This window comes from Phymastichus coffea, unplaced genomic scaffold, assembly GCF_024137745.1.
Source record: "Phymastichus coffea isolate CEN01 unplaced genomic scaffold, Cenicafe_Pcof_1.1 PCOF00010, whole genome shotgun sequence".
Classification (NCBI taxonomy): Eukaryota; Metazoa; Arthropoda; class Insecta; order Hymenoptera; family Eulophidae; genus Phymastichus; species Phymastichus coffea.
The window spans coordinates 6706690-6720780 of NW_026706821.1; the positions used below are offsets into that span (position 1 = coordinate 6706690).

The 14091-nt window shown below is 37.4% G+C and overlaps 1 protein-coding gene across 1 annotated transcript in view; it reads right to left on the reverse strand.

Moving 5' to 3' along the window:
- The window catches only part of LOC131671558 (ras-related protein Rab-32), a 650568-nt gene that overhangs the window by 593917 nt on the left and 42560 nt on the right, over nt 1–14091 (reverse strand). The window lies entirely within an intron of this gene.

Consider the following 14091-nt stretch of genomic DNA (forward strand, 5'->3'; position numbering starts at 1 on the left):
TGATTATGTTTAGTCGTGTTTTGTGTTTTTTCTTGTTTAGTTGTTTTTTATGTTATTTTTAATTTATATTTAGTTTTAGTTTTTATAATTTTGTTAAACTTGAAGATATATAAATAAATTTTTTTTATTCATAATAATATTGTTTCTTTTTTATCCCCCGTTAAAAAGCTGTAGCGGTTCTAGAACACAAAAATTGTGCTTTATGACGCAATAAGTATTCTAGAACCGCTATAGCTTGTTTACTCAACGGTAACTTCATATTGTTTATCCAACCTAATTGTCAAAACGCGGTTAGTGTATTGCAATCGCTGAAATCGAAATGTTTTCCTTGGTGTTGTAGAAGTCGTGTGATCCGGCGGAATTTAGTGTTATGGCGTCAAATAATGTAAGACGCATCAACCGGAAATACGAAGCCAAATTTGGGCGGAAATAATTCGATGTAGATCTGATGGTAACAAACGGTAAGTAAATATAAACATAATTGCGCATAACACGTAGGACACGTGTGCTTGGAAGCTCATATATAGCTACGCAACCGCGTAGGCTTGCACGCACGCAAACCATACGCACATTATTAACAAATTGAAACTTTTAATTGAGATTTTTATTTAGATTGTGACGAAACTAGGCTGTTGCCTGTTTCTCGTCGGTCCTTCTGTTTCCCCCCTTTGTCTTCGGCAAGGCTCAGTGGTAAGTATTGGGTGCACTTATCTATGCGCCTAATAATATACCTCTTTTTCAGCCGGCTTAAATTACCAGGCCTGGCTAAGATAGCCTAAGGAGAGCGAGAGAGAGCATTGCAGAAGGACAAACGTAAGAAGTCGCTGCAGTTTAAGAAAGAGATAGAGAGAGAACTAGAAAAGAGAGAGAGAGAACTAGAAAAAAGAGAGAGAGAACTAGAAAAGAGAGAGAAATAGAAAGAGAAAGAGCGCTCGCGTGAGCGCACTCTAAGCGGTTATTAGGCAGGCGGGCGACGCACGATCAATTAACGCTTCGTCGCACGCCATCGAAAAATGGGCTAAGTAAAGATAGTTTGGAGAGAGCGATCACTACCCGCGCAGGAGTATTGCATAGCGTCAGTCAGTCATTCACTCTACCTCAGCCAGCAATCGGGGTCAGTCGAACAAGGAATTAGTTCGCGCTGCCACAATCTGCCATTATTCCCTGGAAGAAGAGGTTGGCTGCCTTCCATCCCGAGCGGCCCCACGCCCTGGCCTTCGTTAGAGCGCGCACCACCTGTAGTAGCGACAACGATAAGAGGCCGGATAGTTGGCCAGCCCGAGTTGCCACCTACGCCTTCAAGGGATCATCGAGGAGAAGAACAAATGTCAGGTTATCTCTCTCCTGGTTATTCTCTCTCTCTCTCTCTCTCTCTCTCAGTGATGCGTGGCCGCGCGAATTATTAGGTAGCCAGGCAATCACTTGTCGGCCACCTTTGTTTAATTCGGTTTATTTACCTGTAATTTGTATTGCGTGTTTCGTTTAGTTATAAGTGTGCGGTAACCAGGCGATCACTCGCCGGCTACTTTACGAGTTTTATTGTATTAGAATAAGTCGCGTTTATTATTCCGCCAAAGTACAACTAATTTTGTAATGCATGTTTTGTTTAGTTGTAAGTACGCGGTAACCAGGCGATCACTCGCCGGCTACTTTAAGAGTTTCTTTGCATTGGAATAAGTCACATTTACCGTTAAGATGTTTAGGTTTTTTAATAGTTGTGTTGTAGACGTACGAATAAGGTGTTCATAGTTGATTAGTTTAAGCGCGCGCTTGTTTGGAATCATAAGATAATAAAAGGTTTGTCATTGGTATTAAATAAATTGCTTTATTTTCCCGCCTACTCTTCCGATTGCATCTAAAGCGAAAGCGCCTCTCTTACCTTCCCCTTTTAAAATAGGTAGCAGCGTGTTAAAACTGTTACAAGATGATAAGGTTTATTTAAACAGTTTTGAGATTTCGACTGCTGGAAAGATGATTCATTCAGATAGGCATAATAAAGGTAATTTAAATCAAAAATTAATATGTAAATTATTATAATAAAAAATTTTTATTATAGAAGTGCAAGATAATGAAGAGGAGATATTTTCGAGAAAAATTTGGAGGAAGAAGTTTGCCAGAATAGAACCCGGAAACGGCAAGGTACTAAGGCGCAAACTCGAAGACAGCTACGTACTTACTCACGCTCGCATACACATATATCCTCATGCACGATTGTAAGCTCACATACCAAACACACTTGCACACGGATCCGGGTACGCTTTTAAGCTCGTACACAGCAGCACACGCTTGCATGCACACACATTCTCACGCATGCTTGCAAGCTCACAAACATCAATTCCTGTTTGCATGCGCACACATGATTACGTACATTTAAGAGCTCATAAGCCCCCGCTCACGCAACCACTCAAGCTTGCATATGCACACGCATCCAAGCACTCTAGCAAGCTCGTACACACGCGCATAATCGGTACGCACACTTGCAGATTTACTTAGGCAAACATACGTACATTCATACATACCCGTTTACACATTCAACTGATATTGACAAAATAGTATGTACTATATCATGACAGAATATATTATTTATTGTTATAGCTTCGGCTTCGCGAAGGTTGCGTGGTTTATGCTATTTTATGTTAAAATAACTTATCAAATAATATTATTAAAAAAACATCATTATTCCTTTTCTTATGTTCCAGAGTTGATCAATGAAAAGGTTTATGACGCGGAGAAGATATTGGCAGCAACATATAGGCTTGTGCTGACAAGATTATGCGTTAATGCGCGGAGAAATAAAAAAAAATTTTTTTGTTACATACTTGTTTGTTAGTTTGTTTCCTTGTTTGTTTGTTCTAGAAAGTTTTATTTAACAAGATATACAAATTGTGATTATTTATTTTATTGAGTATTATTTATTTAAATTAATTTGTCGGTGTTGGATATGTGTAGGATTTCTACGACTTTTTAAAGACATTTTTACAAATTTTCTACGACTTTTTTGCGAATTTTTTATGACTTTTTCACGATTTTTTACTACTTTTTTGTAGAAAAATCGTAACAAGCTGAAATAATCGTAGAATAGTCGTTAAAAAGTCCTCGAATAATTCTTTTATTTAAAATTTATTTATTAAATCTGTGACGGCGGGCCAACTATGATAGAAATTTTTAAATTTCAAAAGAATAATTTTTCTAATATTGAGACCAACGGCAGAGTTGAAACCATTTCCCATGAGCTGTGGGAACCGAGCCAAGTGTCGCAAGGAAATTTTTCTTGATAGTCTCCAAGCAATAGAATCTATAGTCTAAATTTATAGAAGCGTGCAATCCTTTGATTACGCTCTTCTGCCCCTCGTACCTTCGCACTTACATATCAATCTCCGAACACGTGAGCGCTAAGATGCCGATGAGAGAAGAGGGCCGTGGGATCGCGTCTGCATCCTATTCACATCATAACTAATGAATTTTTCCCTTTCCAATTAGAAATTAGGCATTAGAAATTATGAAATAATATTTTTTGAACTTGAATATTTTTATTTAAACAATATATCAAAAATAATTTTGCCCTCTCGAAACTTCTTATCGAGTTTTCGCTCCGGAGCTTAGTTTAAACAGACAATAGAAAAAAATAAAAAAATATGTTAATTTTAATGAATTCACTGTTATTGAGCGAACTTTTATTATAAGAAATTAATCCACGAATTTATACAACGTGGCGTGCGAGATAACAAACATCGCTCTATTTTTATTATATTTTATTATTAGATAATCATTGATAACTGTATTTTGCGGCGAATTTAATTATAATATTGATTGTTAATATAAGTAGTGTATAAGTTATATATTGGTCAATTATGATTGTTCCAACTTCAATTAATTAATCATTACGAAATTTTTAATTAATCTTGGCTGCGAATGATACTTGAAGAGCCATCTTACGAGCTAAGGCTTGTACCCGTGTGTCCGCGCTTCCGATTTTCTCCACGCCTCCGCTCCAATCAGGGCCCGAAAATCCATCGAGGAAAATCAGAAGAAACAATTGGACCAATTAACACATCATTGCCTACTCCACTCCTCCCAAAACCGAGAGACTAAGAGAGGGACTCATCACCCAAACACCCAACTATTATAAAAAGGGCTGCACAAGACCCAGAGAGCAAGTTCAAGTCCTAAAAATTATTAGAGGAAGTTCAAGTCCTAAAAGTTATTAGAGGAAGTTCAAGTCCTAAAAGTTATTAGAGAAAGTTTAAGTTGTTAGAGTTAGAGTTAGTTGCAAGAGTTGTATTAGTTCCATTCAGTGATTGTAGTGACTGTGCAAAGCAGAGATTGAAGGAAGCACAGAAATCAGTAGTGTCAAGAAGTCAGCCAAGAAGTTAGCAATATTCAGTCAAGAAGTCAGTCAAAGAGCCAAGCAGCCAAGCAACGGAACAAGAAAAACAAGAAAAATAAGTTAATGTAAAATAAAGACGAGCAGTCCGAAAGATTGAATTACAAAATAAAAAAAAGAGTAAGCAATCAAATTTTTTATTTTTTACTTATCTATCTCTCCTCTCTTTTAGAAATAGGTCGCAAATCAAAAATTTTCCCTTTGTCGTATTTGGAGACTACTTTTGATAGGCTCCAAATACAAATTATATTAGGAAAACCGGGATCTACTATTGATAGGACCCTGGGTACTTCGCGCTCTCGGATTACAACTATTGATTGGAATCCAAGAGCAGAAGTACAGGTTTAGTGGCACTGTCCCCTTCGGTATTCTTAATTTTCTAATAGTGATCCCACTAATTTATGCGAGAAATCGTAGACTAGCAACAACAGAACCCTGAGACTGCGCCAAGCCGCAGGTGCACCTAAGATGTGTCGTTGCCACGACGTCACTCTTAGGAAGGGAAACAAACACAAAGTTTTTTATATTTTTACGAATTTTTTTATTAACAGAATAAAATGTGCAGGAAATTATAAATAAAATTTAAATATAATAACGAATACAGAACAATTATTATAAAATTGAACACAGAACAATTATTTACATACATACATACACACACACACTTACAGTTGCACGCTCGCTGCAGACTAACACCCGCAAGCATACATTCATACATTCATTCATTCATTCATTTTCCAGTCAGAATCGTCCTTGTCGTCGTCGTCAATGTCTTCCTCATCGTCATTGTTGTCATTTCCCTTATCTATCGGGCCGCCCAAAAATTGCTCAAAATTATCGCCGTGCTGTTTAATATGCATGGTAGCTCTACGCATTATGTCTCATATTAATCTCTGGATTACATCTGGATCAATATGTTCTGCGAAAGCCTCTATTTTTTAACACAATTCATTTATATTTTGAGGTACCTCGCCATGGTCAATCTATTCCGTCGATAATCTCTACAAAAAGAAATCGCAAGTATTACAGTCCGGGGATCTTGCAGGCTGTTCTATTGAACCATTGCGACAAATTTAGCGTCCAGAATATATCTGTACTCAATTCCCATGGTTCCAATTATGAAATTCATAAATAAGGTAGTATATTTATACGTTATATGTTACAAATAACGTGCAAGAGTTTATGTGTGTGAGATCAATATACAGTATTCGTATCTGCCACAGGCGCGTACGTACGTGCTTGTTTGGGTATGTGTTACGTGCATGTTTATGCTTGTATTGCATGTGTGTTATGTATATTGCGTATATGTATATTCGTGCATTATATAGGTGTGTTACATGTCTGTGTGTGAGTGTTGTGTAAACGAAATTTTACCAGATCAAAATGATTTCGAATATTCACAGCAAAATATGCTGGTGTTCCGTCATGCATGAAGATCATGTTGTTCTGCTGCTTTTGCGTTAAGTGATCATTCAGTAAACCCGGAAGTTCATTTTGAAAGAAATATCAATAATTTTTCCCACTTAGAGGTTAGGATAGCTCGTACGGACTAATTATTCGGTTACCGATCAATCCTGCCTAAATATTTAAGAAAAGAAAGATTCCATTGACAAAAATGCCTTGTTCAAGTTGGAGGAGAGATATTAGCAAAGAAATGTGTTCCTCTTAAAAATACTTGCATTCATTATAAAGCCAAAAAGCTTGTACAGCGTTAAGATTCGTTAAAAATTAAAAAGGTTACAGTTAAGAAGACTGTCTAGGAATTCTAAATGTTATTCAAGTAATTACGATTAACAAAAATGGAAGATTATACTGGACGCTTCAGAACTAAATAACTTTCATGATGATATTTTCATTATAATAATTTTTATACATAAATTATGTTTCCTTGAAAGTTTTCTTATACAACACTGGATGGTCTCGTTAATAGTTTAATGAGTTATGAGACGATATACCTTTTCTGATCAAATCAGGATTTTCATAATCCCACAAAAGTTTATTATGCTGGTTAAATATGCTAAGTCTTCCATAACTGTACTGATCCGTTCATAAAATCCCATCCAAAATACCCTCATCGATTTCGAATTCACCCAACAGTCATCGACTGAAAGCTATGCATCGTTCAGCATCGCCATCAACTTTAATTATATTTAAGTGCCTGTAAACGGAGTATTGACAATGTAGAATGTGTGTATGTGTCAGCGCGTGTGCGTATGAGCGTATATGTGTTTGGTGAATGTGAGTGTTAAGGCGCGCGTGTGGAAGTGCAATAATTCAATAAGAGCATGCCTGTCTCGCATAACCATCGTTCCGGCGCCACAATAGTTTTAGGTGTGGGCATATTCTCTTCCAAGCTTCCTCTTTGCGATTACCTTCCACCCAACCAAGACACAATACCATATCGGTATACTCCATAGCGGTATATTGCATACAAACCATGACAACGGATGTTAACGGGTTCACCGATAAAAGGAATAAACGACAACAAAGAAAGGTTCAAACAAATGAATAATAAGGAGAGGACTAAACTGCATTTTCCTGTGTGTTCTAGCACATTAGTATTCATATCAATATTAATTAGTTTTGACACCACGTCAGATAAGAATAAAAAAAGGTTAACACTTGTAACGGTCCAGTCTAATTAGCTTTTTCCTTCGTCTTCCATTGCAAAACAGTCACCGGATCCGCAGCAGGAACCAGATCGTACAAAAAATCTGTAAATATGATTTTAAAAGTACTCAGTAACAGCTTAAAAATGAGCTAAGATAAAGTCTTTTACGATATTTAGTTCCTGAGATATCGAACTTTTAAGATTTCCCTTTTCTTTTCTAAGTGAGCTGAAACTTTCGGACGGTAGTGTATATTAGAGGTAGTGTATATTAAACTACTAAAGGACAAAATCAGTGTCGGAAAAATATAATTGCAGCCTGACTATTCGGGCGCTCACCTGCCTTGGTCCTCAGTAAACACGCTGACTGCAGCATGCTACAGCAATGCGCTCGGTCTTTCTCACTCATTCTCGCCGAGACGCGCACACATGTGCTACTAACCATAGCATCTTATCGCTATACTCTTGGCCTTGGTGCGACGCAAATGAAGCTCTCGTAGACAACCTCTCTTTCTTTCTCTACATTTAGGCATATATAAAAAGAAAAATCGGTCCGTCACATAACCCTGGAAAATAATCTTTGAAAGTACCTATATCGTATATTTGTTTATCATAACATTATTATTATATACGCTATATACTCTTGTACCTGTACTCTCGACACCAACATTTATTAAACTATATACAAGTATAAAGTACACGCCAACATTTGAACAAAACCATTTAAATCATACAAAATCAGTTGTAACACAAAAAATGGACCCTCGGTCTATGATATATAAATTTTTTATGTATTGTTTAGACTTCTAAAGTAGTTGAAAATTCGTTAATAATGTAAAAATATTTTATCAACTGTACTTAATATGGTGTAACGTTGGGCCATAATTTTAGTTAAACAAAAATTCCTTTTTTTTGCCGCAATTTCATAATTATTACGGGCGAAATTTAGGTCTTAATTAAGCATAAAAATATTTAACATTTAATTACTTATTTTGATCAATGTTATAAAAAAATAAATTCGAACTTAGTGCAATTTAAATCGTGAATCATAAATTATTGTCTTAACAATCTAATTTATTGAATAAACGAAATTAACTCTAAAATTAAATAATTAAATAATAACATAAATTCTCGAATAAACTTAATAATAAATAAAATGAATGATAAATTATTCACTTAAGTTCGCTTTTGTCTCATGAGTTGTTTAGGCTCTGTGAGTTGGAACCCTTAAGATGAATATAGGATGGTAAACTAGATTGTTTCTTAAATTCGCATTTGACACTTTGAGATGTTTAGACTCAAAGAGTTGGAACCCTTAAGATAGATCTAGAAAAGGAATAAGGTAAGCTCTTAAGTTCGCATTTTCCTCTTGAGATAGTTAGATTCAACGAGTTGAAACCCTTAAGATTGACAAGACCGAGCGGAGCATGAAATAATTCTCAGACCATAGTTAAAATTAAATAAATAATTTATTTAATAACTGCTTCCGAGCACTATCTGATGCCTCTTGCTCAAGGTTCAAGTCACGACGGTGGCTATCAGTAGTGCTCTTATTACAACATGATACTTAATTTTATATAAGTTTTGATCACGCCATCGATACTTAGTTTTCGGAATTACATTATTTCGCTTAAATCATCTCAACTATTTTGATATTTATTTATTTTTTCTCTTACATATTTATTATTTATTTGTTTATTATTTTCATATAATGTTTATATAATCATAATGTTTATAAATAATGGGGGAGCGACTGGACCGTCACAAATAAGGAAACTATTTCAAGCTGAGACAAAGAAAAGGCTGGCAATTGGAAGCCAAAATAGATAGCCCGTGATACAAAACGCTCTTCTCTATGTCATGCACATGCCGACCTTCATAGAAAAGTCGTAAAAATTTTATTTTGATGGTTTAGAGATAGCTCAAGGAGACTGCAAAAGTTTATCTACAACCTGTTACACGATTTTCTTAACAGTTTCCGCTTATTAGAGATTTAAAATTTTACCATATGAAAGAAAATTATGGAAATTTGTTAAATTGTTAAATAAAAAGATTTTTAGGCCGATAGATAAAATTTCGAGCTTTCCGAAACTTTTCATGCATTTTTCGATTAAATGCGTAGTTTAATCAGAAAGAACGAAAATATTCCGAAGTTTTATTACTATTTTTGCTGGATAAAGTAAAAAAAATTATAAATTTTCGGGATATTCCTTACATTATTGTATAAATTTAGGTAAGGCCATTAAGCGACATGAGGTTTAATTTACTCATGTGATAATTTCGAATTTCTAAGGACTAAAATAATAATTATTAACATTCCGTATTAAAATAGCTATTCTTTTAAATGAACTCTTGAATCGACAGTAGGTAAACCAGAGGGGCCTCAACTCAGAGGGGTATCAGCTCACTGAGTTGAAGCGTGTGCATGTTCACCTCACCCCCCCCCCCCTGATCGGCCCGTGCGCTGTCGACTCCCCCCCCCCCTCCTACTGAGTTATACCGGTGCGTTCTACGCACTCCCCCTCCCCTACTGAGTTGATCTGATGTGGCTTGATCTGATGTGGCGTGCGTTCTCTGCAGCACTTTCCCCTCTCCCACTGATTTGATTCCTATGCACTGCGCGCGCGTTCTGTATTACGCGTTTTGATTTTTTTATTGTGTGTGTGTGTGCGCGTGTGTTAAAAATTTTTAGATTTATCTGAAAAAAAACGGACGGATCGGGAGATCGAACGCGCGTCCTCCGGGTCCGCAGGCCGATGCTCTACCTCTAGAGCTACAGCCACTGTTACCACAGGCAATACCGTATTGTGTATACTAGCTACACACGATTGATATGTGGGGGGCGGCGGCGCCGGCGGCTGCTGCTGCTGCTGGGGAGGGCCGAAGCGCTAATACATACAAATGATAATAAATTTTAATAAATATACTAATTATAATTAGTATATAACGAATAGTAATTTTTTTATTATTATTATTTTAGTCTCATTTACCGAAGATGGTTTAATAGAAAAAACGTGCAAGTACCTGCTTACTTTCTTTTATTTGTAGACTTCGTGGTTGTAAGCTACTATAAATAGCACAGTGTAAGAATTATCGAATCTTTCATCAACCAGCATTCACATAAAATGAATCGCTACTCTAAAGTAAAGTACTCTCGTCTTCCACAGGAAGACCCGGACGAAAAGAAGAACAAAGAATCATCGACATGGAAACAAAGTATTTCCAAATTTTCGAGCAATACTAAAAATTTTCCTGAACAAAAAGGCTATCAGCAGTTTAATAACGAAAAGAAGAAATAATCATATTTATACATGTCATCATTGTACACCACCTCAACTAATAAATAATAGTACATTACGATACAAGTGCGCAAAGTAGGCGATTCCCGCACGCGCGAGGGTTACCGACCGAGCGAAGCGAGGTCGGTAATGCGCGTGCATGATCGCCTACTTTTCGCACGCGTATCGTATACTATTTTCTCGTACGAGATGCGAAAAGTTCGATTATACTTTGAATTTGTGAGATGGGTGGAAAAAGAAGGTTTTATAATTAAGGAATAAATGTGGAAAAACACGCAAAACATTTTTTTCCCCATTGACAATGTAGATGGCGAAAAATATTGGGAAAACGAAGTCCTTTCCCACTCCACGCAACTCATTTTTAAAAATGAAAATTCAAAAACTATGATCTTGAGGTCCGACGGAAAACATTCTGCCAGTACAAATTTGGCGGTTGTCCTTTCGCGTTTGTCCTTTCTAGTTCCTTTCAATTCAACAAAAATGTCTAAACAAAAGGTGCTACAGAAATAAATTTGGCAAATACAATAGATTTAAATAAACATTAAATTTAAAAACATTTAAATTACATTAAATTTTTATAACTGTAATGTAATCATAAATATGTCTGGAGATAAAAAAGAAAATTGATTTTTCCTAGATTTTTTTCATTGGAGAAAATTTATCTTCCTTAATTACAGTAACTGGCGAAAATTTGTCTTCGCCAATTACAGTAATCGGGAAAAATGTATCTTCCCCAGTATTCCCTCGTTAAACTTTGTAGGCATTGACGCATTTTTTCCGTGCGCAAAGTATTTCCCCCACGCAGTTAGCGTGCGCAAAGTATTTCCCCGTGCGGGAATGGGTTTGCGCATGCGCAGTTCCATGTTACGATAAGCGTGCGGGAATCAAGGGTTTTGCACACGGAAAAGCGTGCGCAAAATCGAACTTTGCGCACGCTGTACGAGAAACATTTTTTTGTCTAAATTTTATGTTGTATAAATTTTTTTTGTTGATAAAAAAAATACAAAGTTTATTATAAAAAGATGAACTGCTGCTGCTGCTCCTGTCATCGTCAGAGTCAGCGAAGAATTTCGCTTTTTTTGGGTGGTTTAATAAAAAATAAAAGAATATTTTTTTTGTATCAATTGAAACAAAAAATTTTTTATTGATAAAAAATATATCTTATTCTACATGTTCTTAAAAAAATACATATTATTCTACAAAGTATTTACTTAAAAAACAAAATCACTATAGAAATCCTTCAACGACTTCATAGCTCTCTTCCCAATCCATACAACAGCCATCGATATAAAACTTTTTCATTATTTTAACGTTTTGATGTGCACATATCGTTACGTATTTGCCGTTATGATTAGGGCACACGGTAACTAATTTTAATTTTTCGAAAGGCGAATAGCCCCAATCATTCAAATCGAAAACTTTGAGGCCATATCGTTCTAACCACTCTTTTTTCAAATCTCCGGAAACAAAAATTTTTGTGGCATCTTTGAGTGTATCTGTGATGATGAATTTATGCTCTTCGTATTTATAATCGCCAGAGTTCCATGTTAATCCATGATAGTAGAGTTCTAACCAGAGATGTTCTCGCTTATATTTCTCCGTTAGCCTTCGCCATGGAAAGGGAGGTTTGAACAAGCGTACGAACGGTGCTTCGTTGTAGTTAAGTGGGAGTATCGCTAACTCTTTCACGGCATAAGTTTTGCCAGGCATCATGAAGCCTTGCATATCCACTACGTACTCCATTGCGATAGAAAGCTACTACTGAGCTGCTTAAGGAAAGAGTCAATTCTTTAATACCCTTCCCCCCTCGCCTAAATAAGTTTCTTCACATCTCCATTTATCGGATTATACGAACGATGCGATCGTGTAGAATAAGACAATACGCTGTAGTTCCTTCGGGAATATTTTCTCTGGTTTCGAACTCCAAGCGCACATCTACTGGAGCAGTCTTTAACGATTCGTTTTGTTTCGAACAGTCAATCACTACGAGTGGCATGTAATTTTTATATTCGAGTTTTTTGAGCATCGGTTCGGCATCCTTACCGTAGTATACGTTTTGAAAATTGGCATACATATCGTACAACATTGCGTACTGGTTTTTACTGAAATCAATGTTGAGATTACCGTACGGATAGCACTGAGAGTTGAGGTACAGTTTTACATTTCTGATGTTACAATGATCAAATATACTAGCGTTAGAGTTTGGTTCATTTTTTCGATTGATTTGGAAGGCTAAGATGACGTAGCGTGGTTTCTCCAACTGATTTGTCGTTTTAACTGTCCAGACGTGATTTGTGTTTGCAGGCAGCGCTGGATATTCGTACAGTTCCCAACTACGAAAACTCATTGAAATACTTCGTTCGCTTTTTAAAAAGTCGAGTAGACGTATTTTCTTTGCATTCGATGCAGTCACATAGGGCATAAGCCATTCGAGACGTGTTACATTAATCTTGATTTCTTCGTAAGCTTCAACGTTGGCCACGGTCTTCTTTGTTTGATAAACTGCATTTAAATCAGTACTCGATCTTACGAGAATTAATTCATGTTTCATATTCACTAGCACTTTGCGATAGTCCTCAGCGAATCCAATTATGAAGCTCAGAGGAATCAAAATGTCAAAGTCGCCATTCGCATTAGTTATTTTACGGTCCTCTTGTTCTAAGGTATTTATCCATCCGGCATTTTCGGCAATCAAGGTTTGACTTGGAGTGAGAGATAATCAGTTCTTCATAACGGTTGTAAGACCAACGTTCTTACATTTATCTATTTCTATAGCATTCAGCTCATACCTAATTTCTTCAAACATGTGACAAATGGCATTATTAACAAAATCAGTATTCGTTAACAAAGTGTTATTGTTGCTGCGTAATCGTCCACAAATGTGTAACGAGCTGCGAGATGGTAAAAGGCACAAGTCTTGATGTTGAATTGATATATGAATCTCGTCACTATTTTTGAACGATGAATTGGTGTAAGGTTGATGAGCGTGGATCTCGTAATGAGCCTGTAATAGCGTCGGCGTGCAACGCCGATATATTCACTACTATTACCAATTATTTATAAAGGGGGAAGGCAAGGGAGGCGGTATATCGCTCCAAGCAAAGCAGGAAGGAGAACAGCGGGCAAATGATTTCACACACAACTCGTTGACAAACCGTTTATTACAAATGCACTACCTCGAGTGCCGGCGAAAGTACAAACACTTATTAACAATAACGCGCAAACTTAATCTAAGCGAGATGATCGGCACGTTAGCGCCATGTCACCTCGTCAACCGGCTCAAACAATTACTTAAATTACACACTGCCGAGAGCTACGCCGGCTCGGAAAAGCCTGGCGTAGCAACGCGAACCGTGAGAATCGCCGAGGAAAGGAAGAGATATAGAGAGAGAGGAATCGGTGACCTGACCAAATTCTGGTGGACGTCGCTGTTGCTGGCGGCCTTGAAGGTGTCCCACCGGCGGCTAGGCTGGAAAACCCCTGGCTGCTGCGTGGCCGGCGACCTGGCAGAAAAGGCTGTCGGGTGTTGCCTCGATGACAGCTTCTTGCAGGGCAACTGCTGCGTCGCTGGCAGAAGAAGTCTCGTCCGGCCGATCTGCTGAGGAATGCTGACTTCTTCCGGACAAAGGGCAGGCAGCGATGGTCACCAACTACTCGTACGACTGATTGCTGTCGCGTGCGTCGCGTCACTCTCTCGCGAGTGCATGAGAGCCGGCTTCTCACGCTTTCTCCCACCACTCGCCTAATCGGCGGCACGCGGCAATGCCCGTCGCGACAAGTGCCGCGCGCCAAGCCCAACA